Source organism: Cetorhinus maximus, chromosome 22 (assembly GCF_964194155.1).
Source record: "Cetorhinus maximus chromosome 22, sCetMax3.hap1.1, whole genome shotgun sequence".
Classification (NCBI taxonomy): Eukaryota; Metazoa; Chordata; class Chondrichthyes; order Lamniformes; family Cetorhinidae; genus Cetorhinus; species Cetorhinus maximus.
In genome coordinates this window covers 64,167,367-64,189,540 of record NC_135900.1, presented here as the reverse complement: position 1 = coordinate 64,189,540, position 22,174 = coordinate 64,167,367, and the positions used below count along the sequence as shown (strand labels likewise).

Here is a 22,174-nt window from a genome sequence, read left to right as displayed (position 1 = left end):
ACCCTATTAAAGGGTGAAAGGGTTAATACCTCTTAAAACAACAGACATAAGAATGTCACAGGAACCCCATTAAGTGTTCATCAGATGTTACTGTCCACATTAATTTCTAGTTGGGTATCAGCTGTGGCTTAAAAGGTAGCAATCTTGCCTCTTAGTCAAAAGGTTGTGGGGTCAAATCCGATTCCAGAAATTTGAGCACAAACATCTAGGCTGACACTCTGGTGCAGTACTGAAAGAGTGCTGCACTGTCAGAGGTACCATCTTTCGAAACCAAGTCCCTGACTGCCCTCTCAGGTGGACATAAAAAGATTCCATGGCATTACTTCAAGGAAGAGCATGGGAGATATCCTCGGCATCTTGGCCAATATTTATTCCTTAATCAATATCACTAAAATAGATGTTCTGGTCCTTATTGCATTTCAAGTTTTGGGAGCTTGTCATGCTTCCTACGATATAATAGTGATGGGACTTCAAAAGCACTCCTTTGGCTGTAAAACACTGAGATGTCCTGAGATTGTGAAAAGCAGCTGAGAAATGCAAACTTATCTGTCTTTATCTAAGTCATGTTGTATCTAATCTGCGAATGGTTGATACTGAGACAAAAAGTTGACATTAGATTGCTCATCTTCAATAGCTCTATTTAAAAAATTGTGTAGAAAAGCATGATTTACCAAACTGAAATGCAAGTTCTTTTTACCTTTCACTATGTAATGTCAAGCATAGGCCTGATTTTAGAAGCAACTTTAGACTCCACAGGATCATTTGAGATGTGTATTTAATCCAAAAGTGTAACATACAAACCCTATATGATATTTTCTATTTCAAATAAGCAGGGATATTAGGGGCTGGTTGTGCAAAGTCTTGGTTTACCTTCCTACAGAAATGTTCAAAAGAGCCTTCAATTTTCTGTCTGTCATGTTCATGCAACAATTTTATACTTATAATTTTCGAAATTGGTAAGCTGTTGCTTTTGGTTGACCTGGTTTATGTGACTCATGGCAATAAGTAGTAGACAAATGCTGCAACTTGTCCAAATTTGTTCACTCCACAAATTGCAGAACCAACAAATTCTGACATTTTTGTCAGGTAAGTGTATCAAGGAATATGAAGAAAGGCAGGTAAAGAGAGTTGAGGTATGGATTAGCCATGATCTGACTGAATGGCAGAGCAGGCTCGAGGGGCTTAATAGACTACTCTTGTACCTATGAAAGTAATAAAGTTAATAGAACATTCTGTTCATTTCTGTGAGCAAATACTGAGGTGCTGACCTGGCCCCTGGACTGTTGATATATTGCTGTACTTTTGCATGATAGTCTTAAGGACCTGGACAGTGAAGCACACCGAATCTCACCTTGTAAAAGCAAATATTAGATTATTGCAGGAGAAGAAAAAACACACGATGAACCCTACTCCTCACTGACAAAGAACGCATTCCATTTCAGGGTAGCAGTTACATTAGATACGCAAAAGTCTATTACTGCATCATGTTGACCCTTCACCCCGTCATCTCCAGCTGAAGAATAGCATGGAGGAAGACTACGAAAAGGGACAAAATGGGGTAAAATGATTACACTTACTGAGTTACTGTATCTACATATATCAAATTTTTAAATTTCAACCTCTCTCATTTATCTCACTTAAGTAAAATTAAAGGAGTCCCATTTTGGCTGAAGCACAATGCAAAATAACTAAGTTACTGAATAGCACAAAGTCAAACCATACATGAGGCCATATTCCGCAATCACTAAATCAATCTTTGATGTTTCAAACCACATTCATCCAGTCAGATAACAATCTCAACTACTGCAGTTAAAACATCAAAGCCAGTTTATGGCTTTGGCGGGGGGGTAGGGGGGGCTTAGAGAACAAATCAACTTTTTGGAAAGGGTTAACAAGAAACTTCTGTAAAACTGTCTCATACGGCAGAAAGATCGAAGTGAGGGGAAATGGGAAACATTTCTTCAATTGAATAAAAAACACAAGCAGACTGCAAGTTCTATTACTAAATGACATAAAACAACTTTTTTTAACCTCTCCTTATTTACCCTACCAATGAGGTAAAAAGACCCATTTGCTCCACCCCAGCTGCTGATTTCAAGCCTTTTCTCATGAATAAAAAAACTAGTTTCCCACCACCAAAAGTATAGTCCCAACAGGAGATGCAGGAACAAAGTTCCTTACTCAAACCTTATTCACTCCTCTAATCCAATGCATTCCACAAAGTTTAGCATAAATTTCTCTACATTGTACAAGGCCACTTTACTGGCCAGGCACAATGTACAAGGTCATTTTACTGGCAGGGCACAATGGAAACATGTTGTACTTTCAGGTTATAGCACATTATTGTAATTATAGTACATGTTTTGTTTATTCTTTGGGATAAATATTAACCAAATTAATGCTCATCCCCACAATCAAGACATGAAGACATCTTTGGTAAACTGACAGTAAATTTGAATCCCTATCCTCATCTATTGCCAGTTGTAAAGATTTCCATGCAAAATTGTTATGGTAAAGTGAAATCTTTATTAATGTAACACCTCTCCCATTAAATGATTGATATGACCAGACCATCACTTAATACAACTGTCAGAAGACAGAAGGGTGGTGATGTACCACAATGCTCCACAAGAGATTTGGCTGAAGGGGATATGGATGGTTCTTAAAGAGCACTTGATGGTCCACTTGTCCAAATGGAACTAGGCATCAGGAGTATTAGTGACCTTACCAAAATAAAATGGAACTAATTCTCAAAGAAACAGTCAATGTGTGCTTGTTCTGTAAGTACCACACTTCCTGGGAATGCCTCTTCCCTCTCCCAGCTTTCATCTTAGGGGGGGATGATGCTAAAAGCACACCAGCATCATCAGTTTTGCATTAGGATTAAAATGTAAGAAAGGTACTTTGACAACAGCTGTGTTTACTTTCTGGTTCATGTTTATGCAGAACATAGGAGTGAACCTTCCAGAACAGAAGATCTTTATGTAAAGTGACACACACCAATTGTAAACAGCTTCAATGGTTTTCCCAGAATAGATTATTTTTCCAAACTTTAAATAATTTTTCTTTCCCTTGTTTTATGCACCAACCAGACACAGGGGTTACCCAAGCAACTGGTTTCTAGGCCTCCACCGCTTCTGTTGTGTCCTGTGAAACACACAGGAATGACTGAAGCAGATTTTCCCTCTGCTCTTTCTTTGTGGATGCTAAAACCACAACACCATCATCAGTTTTGTATTAGGATCAGCATTAATTGTGACCGAACTACAAGTGGTCAAAGTTTCTCATGTAAAGATTGTTCGTTCACCAGCCATTTACCCCCTGCTGAGCTGCAAGTACTTTTATATGGAGAGAATAATTTGTATCTTCACTGCTTAGATAGTGAACAGTGATCAGAGCTGCCATTTAATCAAGGACAATGAAATTCATGCAGTTTCCAAAATGAATTGTGGTGTGCCTTTGACAGTCAAATAGCCTGCTAATTCTCTCAAATGAAAAACAATCAATCACTTATGCAAAGTGACAGTGACCCAGCATGAGTTAACATCTTCGGGAAGTAAAGGATAAAAAAATTCGTTTTGAATGAAATGTACTTTCTATTTTCAGTGAGGTAACATGCCAAAGGATTAATTTCACATGTACTTGATGGGTGAACATCACATATAATGAATTAGTAGGGAAAACAATCTGATTTATCACAGTAACAAGGCTTCTCATCAAGAAGTCCGTCTGTATGTTATGATTTGCCCTGGTGCAGGTCCTAACTCAATTCTTGAGACACTTACTAAGGAGCAGTAGTTAAGGTGATTTTCTCACAAGTCTTTTCCTCCATAGCTTCTCCTGGAACTGACAATCAAAACTAAAGAATCACATCCACTCATTTACAATGGATGAGGAGGCCACTTGCTCACAAGTATTCCAGTTGGACATTCAGTTCAGAGCCAGTGCTCTAGTCTCTCCATGGTTTTAGATGGAAACTCTGGACCTCTGCGACTGGAGCCCATAGTTTACCAGACTAATTTCATGAGGTCCTTCATCAACTTCATTAGGCACTTACAATGGCCACAGCACCCACGTTACACAAATACACAATGCAATTCCAGGGCCCCCTTCATTGGGGCTATTGGGAGTGGGACTCAAGCCCATCACTATCTGATTCAGAAGTGTGAACACCACTATTGAGCCAAAGGTTTCTTTCATTCACACTCTGGAAAGCAGAAACGTTGCAAATGTCTACTTTCCTATTTCTAAACTGCCTGGGGACAATTAGAAAGCTAAGTCAGAGATTCATAAGTTTCTTCCCTGTCATTGAAATAATCTTCTGACTGTGAGAGTCTACTGTGCCCTTGGCATTCTGAGTGTGGAAAGAAAGGTTTTTGCTGAAGACTGTGGCTTTAAATGCTCCTGTTAAAAGACTAAAATCATGAATTATGACCAAAAAATGATTGCAGATGTGTTTAGGGAAGCTCACAGCAGATGTATAAAATGCTGTGTACAGATGAACAATGCTGTGCCACATTAAATTACAAACTAAAATGACTCTGTTTTTACTTATATACTGATGTATAAAACCAATAAAAGCAACCCCAAACCATCAGGCACTGGAGGCTCTGAGGTGATATGGATTCCACACAGACTGGTTACATTCTGTCTGGAAATTCCTATGCAGATAATCAAAGTTCATTGGTATAATAAACAGCAACACCTTCCACTTATATGTTCCAAAATAACATATTGCAGAAAAAAATATTTAACCCCTTCATGTTGCCGGTTCAATGCTGCAAGGTATTCCTGGGGGTAATCTTCAGCTTCATTGTCCAAGTGGTTAACTGACACCTAGGTTTCATTACCCATTATAGAAACACCTTGATTTTCATTTCCTTTGATTTCAATGGAATGAAAATTGAACAGTTCCAATAATGGAGGCCATCCCACAACACAAGTAACACAGGAGTTCCTAGACGAAGAAAGACCAACTGCTAGGCAGACACTACCGATAGCTCAAAGGCCGGATTGGTCTGTTACCCCTATGCTGCCCAATTACATTCCCTTTTCTCCTATTCTCTTCTGGCTGTGATGGGATATGGTTCTAAGGGTATTGGTATTTCAACCAACTGGATACCCTTCTGTTCAATGCAGATAGCAAGTATATGTAATCATGGAGGAATATAAGTGGCAAGCCAACTCCTATCCACACCTGATGGCTTGCCACAATCTAGGGAAGCAACGGTTCATGTTTAGGCACAGCTACGTAGAGTCTAAACTTGTTTTCTATTACTGTCAGACCTTCGGTTTGTCCGCAAGCATGACCCAGACCTCCATGTTGCTTGCCATTTTAACACACCATCCTGCTCTCATGCCCACATGTCCGTCCTTGGCCTGCTGCAATGTTCCAGTGAAGCTCAACGCAAACTGGAGAAACAGCACCTCACCTAGTGATTAGGCACTTTACAGCCTTCTGGACTTAATATTGAGTTCAACAACTTCAGACAATGAACTGTCTCCTCCATCCTCATCCCTTTTTGATCCCCTTTTTTCAAATATTCACTTATATTTTTAAATTTTTAGATATATATTTTCCCCACCTATTTTTATTATTTAAAATTCATTTCTATTTTTATTCATTATTTTATTCCTACCTTTTAGCTTATTTCAATCTTTTTTCCTCCTGCCCCACGCCCACTAGGGCCATCTGTCACTTGCTCACCTTGCTTTCTACTCTTAATGTCACCATTAGCACATCATTTAGCCAGTACCACCACCATCAACACCCCTTTGACCTTTTGTTTATGACATATTTTGCAACATCTCCTTTGCCTCCACCTATCGCTGGCCTTCTATCCAGCTTCATCTGTCCCACCCCCCTTAAACACTATATATTTCACCATATTTTTACTTCTCTTTAGTTCTGAAGAAGTCATATGGACTTGATGCGTTAACTCTGTCTTTCCCTCCACTGATGCTGTCAGATTTGCTGAGTTTTTCCAGCACTTTTTGTTTTTGTGTTAGGTAATGATATATGTTATATACATTAATGATCTTTATCCACTCCAATAGTCATAGGTAATAGTGCACATATTATGTTTAATGCACATTTAACAGTCACTTCAAATAGTTCCTCACGGTAGTGTCCTAGACCCAACTATCTTCAGCTGTTTCGTCAATAACCTTCTCTCCATCAAAAGATCAGAAATGGGGATATTCACGGATCATTGCACAATGTTCAGCACCATTCGTGACTCCTCAGATACTGATGCAGTCCGTATCCATATGCATCAAGACCAGAGCAATGTTCAGCTTGGGCTGATAAGTAGCAAGTAACGCTTGCGCCACACAATTGCCAGGCAATGACCATCTCCAGCAAGAGAGAATCTAACCATCTTCTCTTGATATCCAATGGTATTACTATCAATGAATCCCCCACTTTCAAAATCCGGAGGGTTACCATTGACCAGAAACTGAACTGAACCAGCCCTATAAATACTATGGCTACAAGAGCAGGTCAGAGGCTGGGAATTCTGCAGAGAGTAACTCACCTTCTGACTCCTCAAAGCCTGTCCACCATCTACAAGGCACAAGTCAGGAGTGTGATGTAATACTCTCCACTTGCCTGGATAAGTGCAGCTCCAACAATACTAAGAAGCTGAATGCCATCCAAGACAAAGCAGCCCGATTGATAAGCACCCCATCTACCACCGACACACAGTGGCAGCAGTGTGCACCATCTACAACATGCACTGCAGCAACTCACTGAGGCTCCTTCGACAGCACGTTCCAAACCTGTGATCTCTACCACCTAGAAAGACAAGGGCAACAGATGCATGGGAACACCACCATCTGCAAGTTTCCCTCCAAGTCACACACCATCCAAATTTGGAACTATATCGCTGTTCCTTCATTGTTGCTGGGTCAAAATCCTGGAATTCTCTCTCTAACAGCACTGTGGGTGTTTGTACAACACATGAACTGCTGCAGGTCAAGGCAGCAGCTCACCATCATCTTCTCAAGGGCGATTAGGGATGGGCAATAAATGCTGGCCTAGCCAGCGACGCCCACATCCCATGAACGAATTTTTAAAAAACAGGATCAGTTCTCTCTCTTTTGGCTGCAGGTAATTTTGTATCCATCCATTTGAGGTGGATCTAAAATAACACATGGCACTATTCAAGGAAGAGCAGGGAGATCTCCCCAGTGTGCTGACCAATGCTTATCCCTCAATTATCATCATTAAAACAGGTTGCCTACCTTAGTGCTACCTAAATATAAGAACCTGCTCTCCCTTTGTTTCGCCACCTCTCTGATACAGCAATCTGTTCCAATAAACCACACTGCCCACAATATCCTTATAATGCTGGTGTGGTTGATGGCTTATTGAATCTAATGCATACAGTTGGTCTCAATAAAAAAAAAGCTAAATATATGGAAGATTGTTAATAAGGGATTATTGTAAAGAGGGTGCAAGACAAAGTACAACCAAGTATAAAAGTTAAAATCAAAATGTAAAGCTTCAAGTACGATTAACTTATGAAATGGAAGTATTTATGGGATTTGTGAGAGTCATAAAAGATCGAGAGTTAATTGGCTGGATCAGTGTGGGCCTTAATCTCTAAAATCTTTACCAAGTTCATGGTACGATTATCAAACTGATGCATTTTCTAGTCTGAAACGTGGACATGAGCACATTCAGGGAGGCATGTGCGAGATCCTGTAGATACAATTTTTTCTAACTTAGGGTTTTCATTCCTGTGTCATTTTTATGTAACTGGCTGTGCACAGACAGACATTGGCCCCACAACTTCCTTCAGTGGCTAACTGCATGAATTTTCAATTGGAAAAAATACCACACGAGTATTACCTAGGATATATGGCACAAAAACAAGTCATTCAGCTCAACCAGTTCTTGCCGGTATTTATGCTCCACTTGAGCTCCTCCCATCCTATCTAAATCTACCATCTTATATTGATGGCCTCAAGTTATGCTCTTCCCCACAAGAGGAAACATTCTCTCTATATCTACTCTATCAAAATCTTTCATAATCTTAAAGACTTCTATTAGATCATCCTTCCACCTCCTTTTGTCAAGAGAAAAGAGAACCAGCCTGTCGATCCTTTCCTGATATGTATACTATAATACATTCCTGTATCATCCTTATAAATCTTCTCTACACCCTCTCCAGTGCTTTTATATCCCTTTTATAATATGGCAACCAGAACTACATGCTACTTCATTTGATTTCTTTATGGCCTTGCCAACCTGTGTCATAACTTTTGGTGATTGGTGTATTTGAACAGGACACCCTTTGCTCCTCTACCCTACCTAGACTTGCACCTTCCAAGTACCAAGTGACCGTGACCTCCTTAATCTTCTTACCAAAATGTACTACCGCACATTTTTCTGCGTTGAACTTCATTTGTCAATTATTTGTCCATTCAGCAAGCTTATTCATGTCTTCCTGTAAGTTGTTGCAGTCCTCCTCAGTAACCCCCCATTTTGGTGTCATCCACAAATTTAACGTCAACCTATTCTTATATGCTTAATCAATTTTTCATGTTCCTTCATATGCTTGTGGATCATATAATTGATTATTTTAATTTTAAAATGAAGTTTTCTGTTGAGATTTTCAGATATCACAATATCAAGAGCAGATTAGCTGGTCACTTGATCCAAAACAGATAATAGGCTGAAGGGTATTTTCTCTTGTCTTAGAGACAAAAAGTAAGTTCTCAGTTGTCTAAGCAAAAGGATAAACTGGTGTTATTTGCACCAGATGTTCAAGGTCTGCACCAACAAGAGTGAAACAAACTGCTGTGAATAACCTGGTATTCATTAGCTTTCTTCGAGCTTCAACATTCAATTGTCGCCACGGCAACCATGCTCATCTACTTACCTTAGTAAGTACATTTAAATGGTCAGCATTTTACATGAAATACTTGGAACTGAGTTGAAGAAATATAAATTTGAATATTTTTATCAATTGCCCGTGCATTCAGTTAATGACATGCTGAGAAGAGATTCAACTAAAACACTACATTTTAATATGTACAGTTATCAAGGGTTCATCTCACTAAGACTTTTATCAGATTAATGAAAAGGTTCAGGGCAAGTCAACATGCATGTGGTTATATTTTGTTACATTGCTGTGTCTCATGCATTATGATAACTTCATTTTGCATGTTTCCAAACAAAGAAATTCTGTTTTTCATTTAACATTTATTCCAGCTGTAGAGCCAAGTACTGAGAGCAACAAACTATTGGTGATCTTCTGATGCAGCTGGCAGTGCTAATGCCCACCATAAGCAGACTTTCTGCCAAGGAGAATGGTGAACTAGTGCATTAAGAGAGCCATTGCTTACCTTTCTGCCTCCCCAGCATGCATCTGACTTTCCAATTGATAACTTAACAGGAAAAATACAATTGGATCTGTACTGCTGACCCTGTGTATTTGATTTTCAAGATGTCTAAAATGTATCATATATACTCAATATATACTCAAGTAACAGTCGATCTCATGTAAAAGTTAACACCCCACCCCAGCTTTTGTACAGAAAATCCTTAATTTTTCAAATACCTCAATTCATTAAAATAGTATTGGCGAATTATTCATTAAAACAGTTCAGTACTTGCATGAAATTTTTCAAAGGTGCAGCCCTTCCCTTTCCTTCCCTTCCCCTGACTCCCAAGCAGCATTGAAGCCACAGGCCCAGTTGATGCCGCTTCTTCCTCTCCCAGGCTGTGGGGATTTAGAGACGCTCCCTGACGTGGAAGTGCAGCCTAATGAAACTGCATCAGGCAGTGGGCTCGAGTTCACTGCCTCTATGGGCTTTTGGTGGGAGCACCATGTTGACATGCACCTAACACCCAGTGAGCACAGTGAAAGCAGATCAATCTGGAACCAAGTGCCATGCTACTTGAAAGACTAGAAGCTCCATGCCCAGTTCAATGTTCATGGGACAGGAAAACGGAATCTTCACGGACTGATTAAGCCCTGGCACTGTGTTTGGAAGCAAAGGTAAGTTTCATGGTTTAGGACTATTCATTGATGAGAGTGCTAATCAGGTGTTTCTGTGCATCTCAGCAATGGTTTCCCCCATTACCTTTTAATTGAAAGGAAGCCCCTCAAAAACATTATCTGTGTAAAAGTTGATCCCTAAGTTTTTGCCTAAAAAATGCGTCTCAGAAATTCGACTTTTATACGAGTACATACAGTAACTCAGAAAGCCAGACAGGGTAATTTTATTTTTTGTACTCCTCTAGATGAGTGATGTCAGAATTGGGAATGCAACACCTAACCATTTTTGATACTATTGACTCAGCATTAAATGCTTGCAAGTCACATACAGCTTAGGCAAGATGCTAGATGCAGCTGAAGACAACAATTTTCTAACCCCTTGCCCCATACTAGATAAACAAGTTACATCATTTCCATTTCCAACAACAGATGCGAGTTATGCTCATGGCCATTTGGAGTGTGGTTGCTGTTTCAGTGTCATTGTGAGATGGGCTTACAAAGAGGCAATAGCATTGGGATACTTCACAGCCAGCAGAAAGGAGATTTTCATTCTGTTATTCTAAGACAGAGTTGAACCTGGATCCCTGTGCCAAGAGAGAAGCTGCTAACACACTGTTCCATGGAACCCACAGAGGCTGTAGCAACATACAGAATAAAAGTGCAAAAGAATGCAATCATAGCTACAGAAACGGCTGGAAATAAGCAGATGCTATCATGTCTGTTAGATTCACCTGACTGCACGTAGATTAGGGCATGTTGCTTTAATTCTCTTGCGTGAATGAAAAACAACTCATGAGGTCATAACATAGGAATATAATCAGTTATCACACCACAAGAAAGGTATCCTTTTAAACACATGTTGCCCATTTCTTATTGCTATGGTTTACAGTTTCAACAATTTTTTTTACATGTGAACGTTGCAGGCAAGGTCAGTATTTTGTTGCCCAACCCTAATTGCCCTCAAGATGGTGGTGGCGAGCCACCTTCTTGTACGACATTGAATTTCAATCTAAGTAGATGATGCTGCTTCTTTGAAACAGCTTAGCTGACAATTAAGTTGCTTGAATTGCAGAATGCCTTGTAGCAACTTTCAAAGACACGACCACTACCACCTAGAAGGTCAAGGGCAGCAGATACATGGGAATACCACCACCTGGACGTTCCCCACTAAGCCACACACCATCCTGACTTGCAATTATATCACTGTTCCTTCGCTGTCGCTGGGTCAAAATCCTGGAACTCCCTCCCTAACAGCGCTATGGCTGTACCTATACCGCATGGACTGCAGCGGTTCAAGAAGGCAGCTGACCACCACCTTCTTAAGGGCAATTAGGGAAGGGCAATAAAAATGTGCTGGCTTAGCCAGCGACACCCGCTGTCCTATGAAAAGAATATGAAAAAAAAACAGCTGCAGGTAGATTTGCTTTTTTATCATCAATGTAGATAGATATCAGGATTGATGAATGTAAAGTAATGCTACCACCCCATGTGAAAAAACACTGTCGTAAGCAGTGATACACATCTCAGCAAAATGCACTCTGGGGAGCTAACAGAAGGATTGCATTAATCATGAATGTTCCTTGAACTGTAATGGGTAACAGGCTTATTAAAGTAATTAAAAGTAAAAAGTAATTGGTGTATATGTTAATCTGAAGTATCCCAAGCTACAGCATTAAATAATCGATTTACAATCATTGTAACTTTTTGAGTAATAGGAAATTCCAAAATTATTCCTTGAATGTAGCAATCCATGCTCATTAATAATTTGCACTGCTTTTGGGATTGTGAGATATACTTACTCTTGGCTAACTGGATCACTTGCTTTCATATATCTAGCTACTATTCTTAATTATTTTAATGATCTGCTGCATTAAATAGAACTAATTTTCCCAACCCCACCCCCTTCCTTCCCGTTTGCCTCTTCTAAGCAATTAGGAAAACACATATATACAACATAAAACTGAGATTACAGGTCACCCACATGCCACATGGCAGAACATCTTCCCATCTCCTTCATTCCTGGTTTCCCACCTGAACTCTGTCATATGAGCTTTGGTCCATGGAGGTGCACCTGAAAAGGAAGCTTTGCTAACTATTTCATTCCTGAGGTGGTTCACACAAAAACCTCTGACATTTGAGAACTGAGGTAAGTGAACCTGCTGCTGAATAATTGTTGAATTGCTGCAGCCTGTATGTATTCAAATGCAATAATAATTCATGTGATGCATAAGAGCAAGTGTTAGAAATTGAAGCATTCAGTTAAAAGCTAAGCTTTTGGGACAAGAGATTGTATTTTTTCAGCTGATAACTTAAAAGCTTGTAACATGTATAGTTTTTGTTCTTTCTCCTTGAATATTCTTCCCTTCTCTCCTGAAGGTTAGTGATACAAACATCCCTGAGTCACTCTGGTTCCCATGCAAGTTTGGACAGTGATCTTCTCACAGGGGATCATGGCCCAATCCTGCCCATTTTTGGACAACATCTAGCAAAGGTCATTGGGTCAGAAGTTGGAGCCTCAACTAATATTTCCCATCCCAATCACAGGAACATTGAAGTCAACTGGAGTACTGTGTGAAGTTTTGGTCTCCACATTTAATAAAGAATATACCTGCATTGGGGGTACAGTGAAGGTTCACTAAATTGGTTCCTGGGATGAGGGGGCTGTCCTATGATGAGAGGAAGAGTAAATTGGGCTAATATTCCCTGGAGTTTAGAAGAATGAGAGGCATTCTCATCGCAACCTACAAGATTCAGAAGGGGCTTGATAGGGTGGATGGGAGAGATTGTTTCCATTGGTCGGAGAATCTAAAACACAAGGGCACAGTCTCAGGATAAGGGGCTGATCATTTATGACTGAGGTGAGGAGAAATTACTTCAGTCAAAGGGTTATGAATCTGGAATTCTCTACCCCAGAGGGTTGCGAATGCTCCATCGTTGAATACATTTTAGGCTGGTTTAGGTTATTAACCATTGTGCTCATTTAATATAGATGTCAAAGCTTCTTATACATCCCAACAGGGGCCCAATGTCTAAAACCCATGATTAAAATGCAATGAAGTGTTAAACTCATCTTAGCGGTTCGAATAATAATGGGTATGAGATGTATGCAAGCAAGTCCACAAGCGCTAAATCCTTATTTCCAATAGGAAGCCAATAGCAACAAAATTAGACAATCATCTGAAGTTGTGTTTTAAATGCTTATTCAATTCAAACACACACAATGGAGGACAAATTGCAAGTGGGAAATGTAAAAGGGTAATGCATTTTGCACCTAAGGATGCACCTAATACTTCTAACATCTGTGGAAACCAATGTCTCGCTAGCCAAGTGGTGCTGCCTCTGGCAGTCAGGTTGATGTGCAAATCCTATCCATGTTTAAGTACGAGCACTGGAATTATTGCAAATCTTGTGCGTTGTACTTGTTCTCAAATTTTGTTTCATACTCATTAAATCATATGTATCTTTTCCTAGAATATAATGGGCAGCCAACCTGCCTCTGTTACCAACCTGCCCTCAAACCAAGTTGCTCAAGGCATCAATTCATCTTCTGAATTTCCCCTCCGACCCTGTGGGGAAAATTTGGCCTTTAGTTCTCCTGCCACATCACTTGTGAATGGGTAAAAAGGAGATATGGGCTTACTCCCACCACTTCATGTCAAGTCAGTTTGCTGCTATAATGCACCAGCTCAAATATTAAAGGTTTCACAATCTCTTCACTGAAAATCTTGTCACATTATGATGCAGGCCTTAAAGTGATACCTTGAGGCACAGTGCAGTTTGTAATCCACAGTGTTGCTGAAATAAAGGTTTGTGGTTTTGCCACAGGAATGTTACAACTGTTCTCAAATATTTAATGTTGGAAAAGTTAAGCCACCACCTACAAGTGAATGAATACACGGAGTCCTACAAGTACGTAGATAAAATTCAAAACACCAGATCGGTTGGCAATACAAAGCACAAGAAAAGGGTCCATCTATTTCCAAAAAAATTTAACGGAACAATCGGCTGCACTGGCCAGCTAAGGCAGCACTAAAGGTAAGCAGTGCACTTTCAATCGGCACGTCTAATCTTCTCGTGGGAGCATGACCTTTCCTCCAGATCCGCTTTATTTAGTCTGTATCCAAGGCTAACTATTTGCTTGCACATGAAACTGAGCACAATCACATACTGGGGAGATGCTGGTGAAGTGCGGAGGTGAAAGCTCCTTCCACCACTTTCAAGGTACTGCGCAAATTGCTGCTGTGCATAGTTAATCCCATTTCAGTGGCGTAACCAAGTGATTTCTAAACTCATAACCACAGCTTTTCAACAAGACTGAGGCACGTTTAATATCTTAAAGGCGTTTTGCAAACATTCTTCAAAGGAATGATCACTTGCTGTGCCTCTGCAAAGATGATGCCCGGACTTGTATCAAGGTAAGCCAAACGCAACCTACAATCATTGCCTGCTCCTAACACTTCCAATGTACACAAAAGGAAGCAGTTATTCAGAATTGTGTATTAGAAATATTGATTCTCAGTCACAGGACAATGCTGATTAGTAAAGCTGGTAAAAATGTAAAAGGCTTCTCTGTCCAATTATATATTTATTCCTTTCCTCCAACAAAGTTTGCACTTAACTAAAGATCTAGCAAAATTGGCTGCGACTAACTGAAGATTTGGGAGAAGCTTTTAGTTGAGTGATTTTTAAAAAGGGGATTTGAAATGATTCAAAGTATTGCATATCAGCAGGAAATCTATATCCTTTAAAACTTTGGAATAAGAAGGACTTTACTCACTTCAGTCATTACACCCTTTCATCAGATAGAAGTCATGTCCTGGCAAACATATATAGGATTATGGATAGCTGCTGCAATTCAATTGAATAGATCTTATGAAGTCAGTGAAACTAAAGTATGGATATCAGCAAGACCTGGTGATTGAAGAACTGCTATAAATTCTTTAATTTCTAACTTTTCTTATTGCTGATGCATTGCATGTGAGTTAAACAAGTGATGTAACATAGGTAAGCAAATAATAAGGCTCACTATGGCAGATGGCTAATGTTATATGAGATTGTGACACCGGTATTGTGACAGAGCAAGATTTTATTGGCAGCCGATTGTTGGGAAATAAACTATACACTATATATTATAACCTCTTGAAAGTTTACTGTATGTAACAAACTTAAATGCCAAGATACAACTATTCAATTATATTTGAGCAGGTGAGAAAGTTGTAACAATGTAAAAGGTATTAAAACTCGGCTAAGAAAAAAGTGTTGGGTGACTAAAATGAAATATCTAATGTATATAATAAATCTCAGCACACCCATAATCAGTTTGAAGCTTTCTGATAATTCCTTTTCACATCACTTCATTATGGTGTTACAATCTTTAACTTTTTATCACTCCACTATTTTGCATGGTGCCGTTTTGCAAGAACCATTTCTGATTTCACATATCAGTATATTGAAATCAAAGCTCCATAGAGGAAATGTTACAGCAATTATAAAATGCTTGCATTTATACAGCTCTTTAACACATCATTAAAATGTCTCAAAGTGCCTCATATGCGATGAATTATCATTGAAGTGCAGTGACTGCTATGTAGACTAATACAGCAGCTGTTTAGTGCCAGCAACATCCCATGAGCAGCGATGAGATAACTCAACAATTTCTGCTGGTTTTTGTTGAAAGAAGAACTTATACTTACATAGTGACTTTCACATTCTAAGGATGTCCCAAAGTGTTGCGTAGTAAGGAAATACTTTTGAATTGTAGACAAATGTAGCAGTCAAATTGCACACAGAAGGGTCCAAGAAATGGATCCTCACAGCAGTGAGATAAATGGCCAGAGAATCTGCTTTAATAGCAAATTAAATAGTGATGATTGAGGGCATTGGGAGAATTTCCCCACTTTTCTTCAAATAATGCTATGGGATCTTTCATGTTCACCTGAGCAGGTAGTCATCTCATCCTAATGACAGCACTCCTCCAGTATTACTCTGAATATCAACATTTATTGTACACTCCAGTGGGACTTAAACCCACAACCTTCTGTCTCAGAGGCATGGGAACTTAGGACTTAGTAGCAGGAGTAATCCATTCGGCTCTTCAAGTCTGCTCCGCCATTCGATAAGATCATGGCTGATTTGGTCAACTCCACTTTCCTGTGTGCCCCCATAATCTTCGACTCCCTTGTCTATTAAAAGTCTAACTCAGCCTTGCATATATTCAATAACCCACCTCCACTGCTCTCTGGGGAAGAGAATTCCACAGACTAACAACCATCTGAGAGAGAAAAAAATTCTCCTCATCTCCATCTTAAAAGGAAAGCTACTTATTCTTAAACTGTCTCCGCTAGTACAAGCCTCCTCCACAAGGGGAACCATCCTCCTGGTATCCACCCTATTAAGTCCCCTCAGGATCTTATATGTTTCAATAAAATAGCCTCTCATTCTTCTAAACTCCAATGTGTATAGGCCCAACCTGTTCAACCTTTCTTATTAAAATAAGCCCTTCATCCCAGGATTAAGTCAAATGAACCTTCTCTGAACTGCATTTTTAAAAATTCATTCATGGGATGTGGGTGTTGTTGGCTAGGCCAACATTTTGCCCATCCCCAATTGCCCTTGAGAAGGTGGTGGTGAACGATATATTTCCAAGTCAGGATAGTGAGTGGCTTGGAGGGGAACGTCCAGGTGGTGGTGTTCCCATGTGTCTGCTGCCCTTGTCCTTCTAGATGGTAGCGGTCATGGGCTTGAAAGGTGATGTCTAAGATGCATTGGTGAGTTTTTGCAGTGCATCTTGTAGATGGTTCACACTGCTGCCACTGTGCATCGGTGGTGGAGGGAGTGAATGTTTGTGGATGGGTTGCCAATCAAGTGGGCTGCTTTGTCCTGGATGGTGTCAAGCTTCTTGAGTGTTGTTGGAGCTGCACTCATCCGGGTAAGCGGAGAGTATTCCATCACCTGCCTTGTGCCTTGTAGATGGTGGACAGGTGGTCGGTGCCGGATTCAACTCGTTTGGTGCAACAATCGGGTACCATCGATCGAAGAATATACACACACACACAGGAGATGTGAGTCCTTGCGCTCTCTCTTTGCCAGAGAAATCGTATGTTCAGCCAGAGGAACGGGACTCACAGTGCTAGTGAAAATCTATACTTGCGGTGCGGTAGACCGCCTGTTCCACAATTTGAATAGGGCCACTGATTGGAAAAATGCACAGGTGCCTCGGCCTCACAATGGGTATAAAGCAGAGTAGGAGTGGGCACATCAACTCTTGGTCGATGTCCACCTGACACTGGGGACAGAATGGGGAGGGTCAGCTACTCAGCCTGAACACGAGCGTGCTGGCTTGCCAAGGGCCCTCCCACGTCGGACACGAACCGTCAAATCAATCATAAAGAGCCCCAGGCACACGACTGCAAAAGGATGAACTGAAGGGCCTACACAGTGTGGCCCCAAAAAGGGCAAGGCTTTCGGCGCTCACACGGAACTGGCAACCAGCTGGCATGCATTACCCGTCCACACTCGGTTCTGGGCATTCACACTTCAGAGGGAATCTGTCATGTCATACATTCGTGTAGCCCAAGGGAACCAGGCTCTTTCATATACCTGAACAGACTTTATCTTCATAAAGTGCACTGCCAAACACTTTGTTTTTTTGCCACTATCAGAGTTACCACCGACTGGACCCTGACTGATATTTCAGTCCAACAACAGAGTTCGAAAAGCCCACCTAATTTTGCTTTAAATGCTGATAAAGGACTTCCGAGAGCTCTTTAGAAGCTCTTCAATTTGAAACCGAGAGCCTTTTCCAAGGTCGCGTTTTTCTGGATATTTCTAAAGTGCAACCACTGTCAGAAAATGTTCTAAAAATCATGTTCCCGAAAATCTCTGGGGACCCCGGGGACAGCAATTACAAGTGGTATTTCGGTGGGAGACCTCATGGTAGGCCTTCAGAAGATGAGTCCGCAAATCAATTTTTTCATTTCAGCATGGGGACTTCCGGGACTAACTCAATAACTAGCTGCAGGACTGACAAGCCAAGAGATGGAGCAGTCCTTCTTGCTGGGGGGGGTCATTTGCTTCCCTTAGTGGGAATAGCTCAACCACAGGCCCAGGAAGTTGGCCGGATCTGTTCCCATCTACTTCGTTTTAGGATGGGATTTTGCCTCTCCCAGGCCAACAAGCACCTTCTCTCAACCTATAATTGCACCCTGGGGTGCAATTTGCATTTAGGTTAACTATTTCACCAGCCCCAGACTTAGCCTCTCAGCCAGCAACCAAGTCCCTTTGGTTAACCATTTCACCTGCCCTGGACTTAGTCTCTTGGCCAGGAAGCAAGTCTTTGCTATGGTTAGTGATTTCCAGCGCCTGGGAGTGAGGGTCACCCCAGCTGCCTTCGCGGCCGGATTTGGGCCACTTTCATTGCTCAAACCAGGGCAAATCCAGTCCCTTAGCATTTCATTATTAGCCCTGCTTGCTGGAATCACCCCCCCTCCACCCCCAATGCTGGATCATCCATGCACGCCAATGTGTTTCACAACTGTACATAAGTGACGTGCACCTGGCGAGCTGCACATTGCTCGGGATGTCGAGGTTTGTTTGCCTATCTTGTTTCTGGCAGCACTCGTGGTCATCAGTGCCAGGCTTTGCAGGCAGCACCGCATCACTTTTAGGGGGGCTCACGGGCAGGTCTCTATCTACCAGACCAGCCTTAAGGCAGGGGTGGCTTTTCAATGGCTGCAGGGCTATGGCTTGCGTCGGGAAGGGGGAGAAGTGGCCTCATGCAAAGGAAGAGGCTACAGAGTGAGGGGGGTCCAGGGTGTGTGTGGGGGCACATGTTGATCTGTGCAATGGCCTCAAGATGGTGAGGGCTGAGGGGGCAGTCTCCAGAGGAGATGAGGCCAGACAGAGATGTGAGGGTGAGTGTGAGAGAGAGTGAGCGGTGATATCCCTTAAGCTGCAGTGAGTGAGATGCCAGTGAATGTGTGATGGCCTTGTAAATGTGAGAGTTGAGAGTGATGAGATGGTTGCCTTACCCTGGCAGCACAGGTAGACCATTCATCCGTTTTCTGCACTGGATGGCCGACCTCTTGTGTGCAGCATTGGCACTGACCACCTCTACCACTGGCTCCCAAGCCAGAGTGGTGAGACTGATAGGCTTCCTGCAGCCAGACCGGGGTAGAGAATATCGCAGTAGGCCTCCACGGTGCTCAGAAGGCATCCCAGAGATGCGTCACTGAATCGGGGGGGGTGCTGCATTCTTCATGGCTTTTGGGGCCAAGACTTCGCTGGAGCAGTCCTGGGCTGCAAGCATTGAGAAGTGTGCGGCTGCAGTTTAAATATGGTGCCCTGCATGAGGAAGCGGCAAGGTAATGGCGTAGGGGGCAAATTGGAGGCTGCCCGCCAGCGAGGTAGTGTGTTTCCTGTGGCTACAAAATTAATGAGGTGGGAATGGGATGGTACGGTGCGAAAACCTGCCATTGGAGCTAGCGGGTAAGACAATTTTTTTCTTGCCCACTACCACATTACCACCATTCTCAGGAGTTTATTTTCAATATTTTGTTTAATGATTCATACTTTTTAACCCATTTTTGAGATTTTTGATTAATGATCTGCCTGCTTACTGGTTACTCAGGTGGTGAGTTACTCGGCACAGGATTCCCAGCCTCTCACCTGCTCTTGTAGCCACAGTATTTATGTTCAGTTCAGTTTCTGGTTATTGGTAACCCCCAGGATGTTGACAGTGGGGAATTCAGTGATGGTAAGGCAATTGAATGTCAAGGGGCGATGGTTAGATTCTCTCTTGTTAGAGATAGTCATTGCCTGGCACTTGTGTGGCACGAATGCATTTGTCAGCCCAAGCCTGGATGTTGTCCAGGTCTTGTTGCATTTGGGCATGGATTGTTTTAGTATCTGAGAGGTTGTGAATGGTGCTGAACATTGTGCAATCATATCCCTACTTCTGATTATATGATGGAAGGAAGGTCATTATTGAGGCAGCTGAAGATAGTTGGGCCTAGGACACTACCCTGAGGAACCCCAGCAGTGATGTCCTGGAACGGAGATGATTGACCTCCAACAACCACAACCATCTTCCTTTGTGCTAGGTATGACTCAAACCAGCCTAGTGTTTTCCCCCGATTCCCACTGACTCCAGTTTTACTAGGGCTTCTTGATGCTACACTTGGTCAAATGCTGCCGTGATGTCAAGGGCAGTCACTTTCACCTCACCTCTGGTGTTTAGTTCTTTTGTCCATGTTTGAACCAAGGCTGTAATGAGCTCAGGAGCTGAGTGGCCTTGGTGGAACCTAAACTGAGCAATTGCTACTGTAGATGACCCCTTTACTGATGATCAAGAGTAGACTGATGGGGTGGTATTGGTTGGGTTGGATTTGTCCTACATTTAGTACAGGACATGCCTGGGCAATTTTCCACATTGCTGGGTAGATGTTAGTGTTGTGGCCATACTGGGACAGCTTGGCTAGGGGTGCAGCAAGTTCTGGAGCACTTCAGTATTAATGCCTTTGCAGTATCCATTGCTGTGGATCTGGAGTTACATGTGGCCAGACCAGGTAAGGACGTCAGCTTCCCTTCCCTAAAGGACATTCATGTTTCATGGTCTTTTATGGTTTTTCATGGACATTTTTAATTCTGGATTTTCATTGAATTCAAATTTCACCACCTGCAGTGGTGGGATTCAAACCTGGGTCCCCAGAGCATTACCCTGGGTCTCCGGATTACTAGCCCAGTGATAAGACTAGTATGCCACCAGCTCCCCTTTCTAATCCAATGATATCCTTTTTCAAATAAGGAGATCAAAACTGTACACAGTACTCCAGATATAGTCTCAGCAACACCCTGTATAGCTGTAGCAAAACATCCCTGCATTTACATTCCATTCCCCTTGTAATAAATGCCAACATTCCATTTGCCTTCCTAATCACTTGCTGTACCTGCATACTAATGTTTTGTGATTCATGTACAGGCCACCCAGATCCCTCTGTACCACTGAGTTCTGCAATCTCTCTCCATGTAAGTAGTACACTGCTTTTCTATTCTTCCTGCCAAAGTGGACAAACGCACATAATCCCATGTTATACTCCATCTGCCAAATTTTTGCCCACTCACTTAACCTGTCTATATCCCTTTGTAGACTCTTTAGCTCCTCTTGACAACTTACTTTCCTACCTATCTTGGCATCATTGGCAAATTTAGCTACCATACATTCGGTCCCTTCATCCAAGTCATTGATATAGATTGTAATTAGTTGAGGCCCCAGCCAGCACTGATCCCTGTGGCGCTCTGTAGAGTGCTACAATTGAGCCAAGGCTGACACTTAGTTGGAGGTTAAATGGTATCCAGGATACTGGGGGAAGTTTTTACTCTCTTCAAATCATGGGCTTTTTAAAAATCCACCTGAACAGGGAAACGGGCCCCAAGTTTAATATCTCATCTAAATTAGTTTTACTTCCTTGAGAGGTGAAGCAAGTTTTACAAGAAATCCAACATTAACTTCAGTAATACCCATATCATACATAGTTGGCAGTATATTCTTATTTGAAGTACACAAAAGCATAAGAGGTACATTCAGATTGGCCATCCAGATTCCCAAGTCACAAGCCAACTGCAAAGCATATAGTTTTCTTACCAATTAAATAAAACAAAGAGCATTTGATTATGTGGTCATTTAGACCAGACGTCTTAAAAATGACATTCTTCTTTAATAGTTATTATCTGCAAGGCAATTTGTAAAGCTAGACATCAATTGAAACTTCCTGAGGTGTCACAACTGCATGGTGCTGATGGTGACTAACCCAAGGACTGTTCAGCAACCATCGGTTATTCAGTTCATGCCCAACCCCATAAAATGGCAAAGTACCAAATCAAACAAAGTTTTACCTGTGTTTCCTATTTTAGTGTCATGTTCATGACCCCTTAAAAGGCCCATCTGCAATGCTACAAATGGGCTAACTTTAGCTTTCCATAGTTGTGAGAAATGGTTTGTAGTGGATTGGCCTGCAGAATACACCATGCCTGTAATTCCTTTCCTTTACGGTCAATGGATGGTTGAACTGCTAATTTTGTAACTATTTCCTCTCCATGTTACTTTTAACAACCATCTCATTCTCATGTTAATTCTTCCTCACTGCCTCCTCATTGAACTTTTATGT

The 22,174-nt window shown here is 41.5% G+C and overlaps 1 protein-coding gene and 2 long non-coding RNA genes across 5 annotated transcripts in view; 2 read left to right on the top strand and 1 right to left on the bottom strand.

Moving 5' to 3' along the window:
- The window catches only part of LOC144696758 (uncharacterized), a 46,457-nt gene extending 37,045 nt beyond the window's left edge, over positions 1 to 9,412 (top strand). For all 3 annotated transcript variants that reach the window (XR_013580238.1, XR_013580237.1, XR_013580236.1), the window contains one exon: positions 9,221 to 9,412. This is a non-coding gene — a long non-coding RNA (uncharacterized LOC144696758). The remainder of the gene's footprint in view (positions 1 to 9,220) is intronic.
- Positions 1 to 22,174, bottom strand: part of LOC144696757 (A disintegrin and metalloproteinase with thrombospondin motifs 20) — a 440,683-nt gene that overhangs the window by 101,707 nt on the left and 316,802 nt on the right. The window lies entirely within an intron of this gene.
- Positions 14,198 to 22,174, top strand: part of LOC144696759 (uncharacterized) — a 33,053-nt gene continuing 25,076 nt past the window's right edge. The window contains exon 1 of the long non-coding RNA XR_013580239.1: positions 14,198 to 14,425. This is a non-coding gene — a long non-coding RNA (uncharacterized LOC144696759). The remainder of the gene's footprint in view (positions 14,426 to 22,174) is intronic.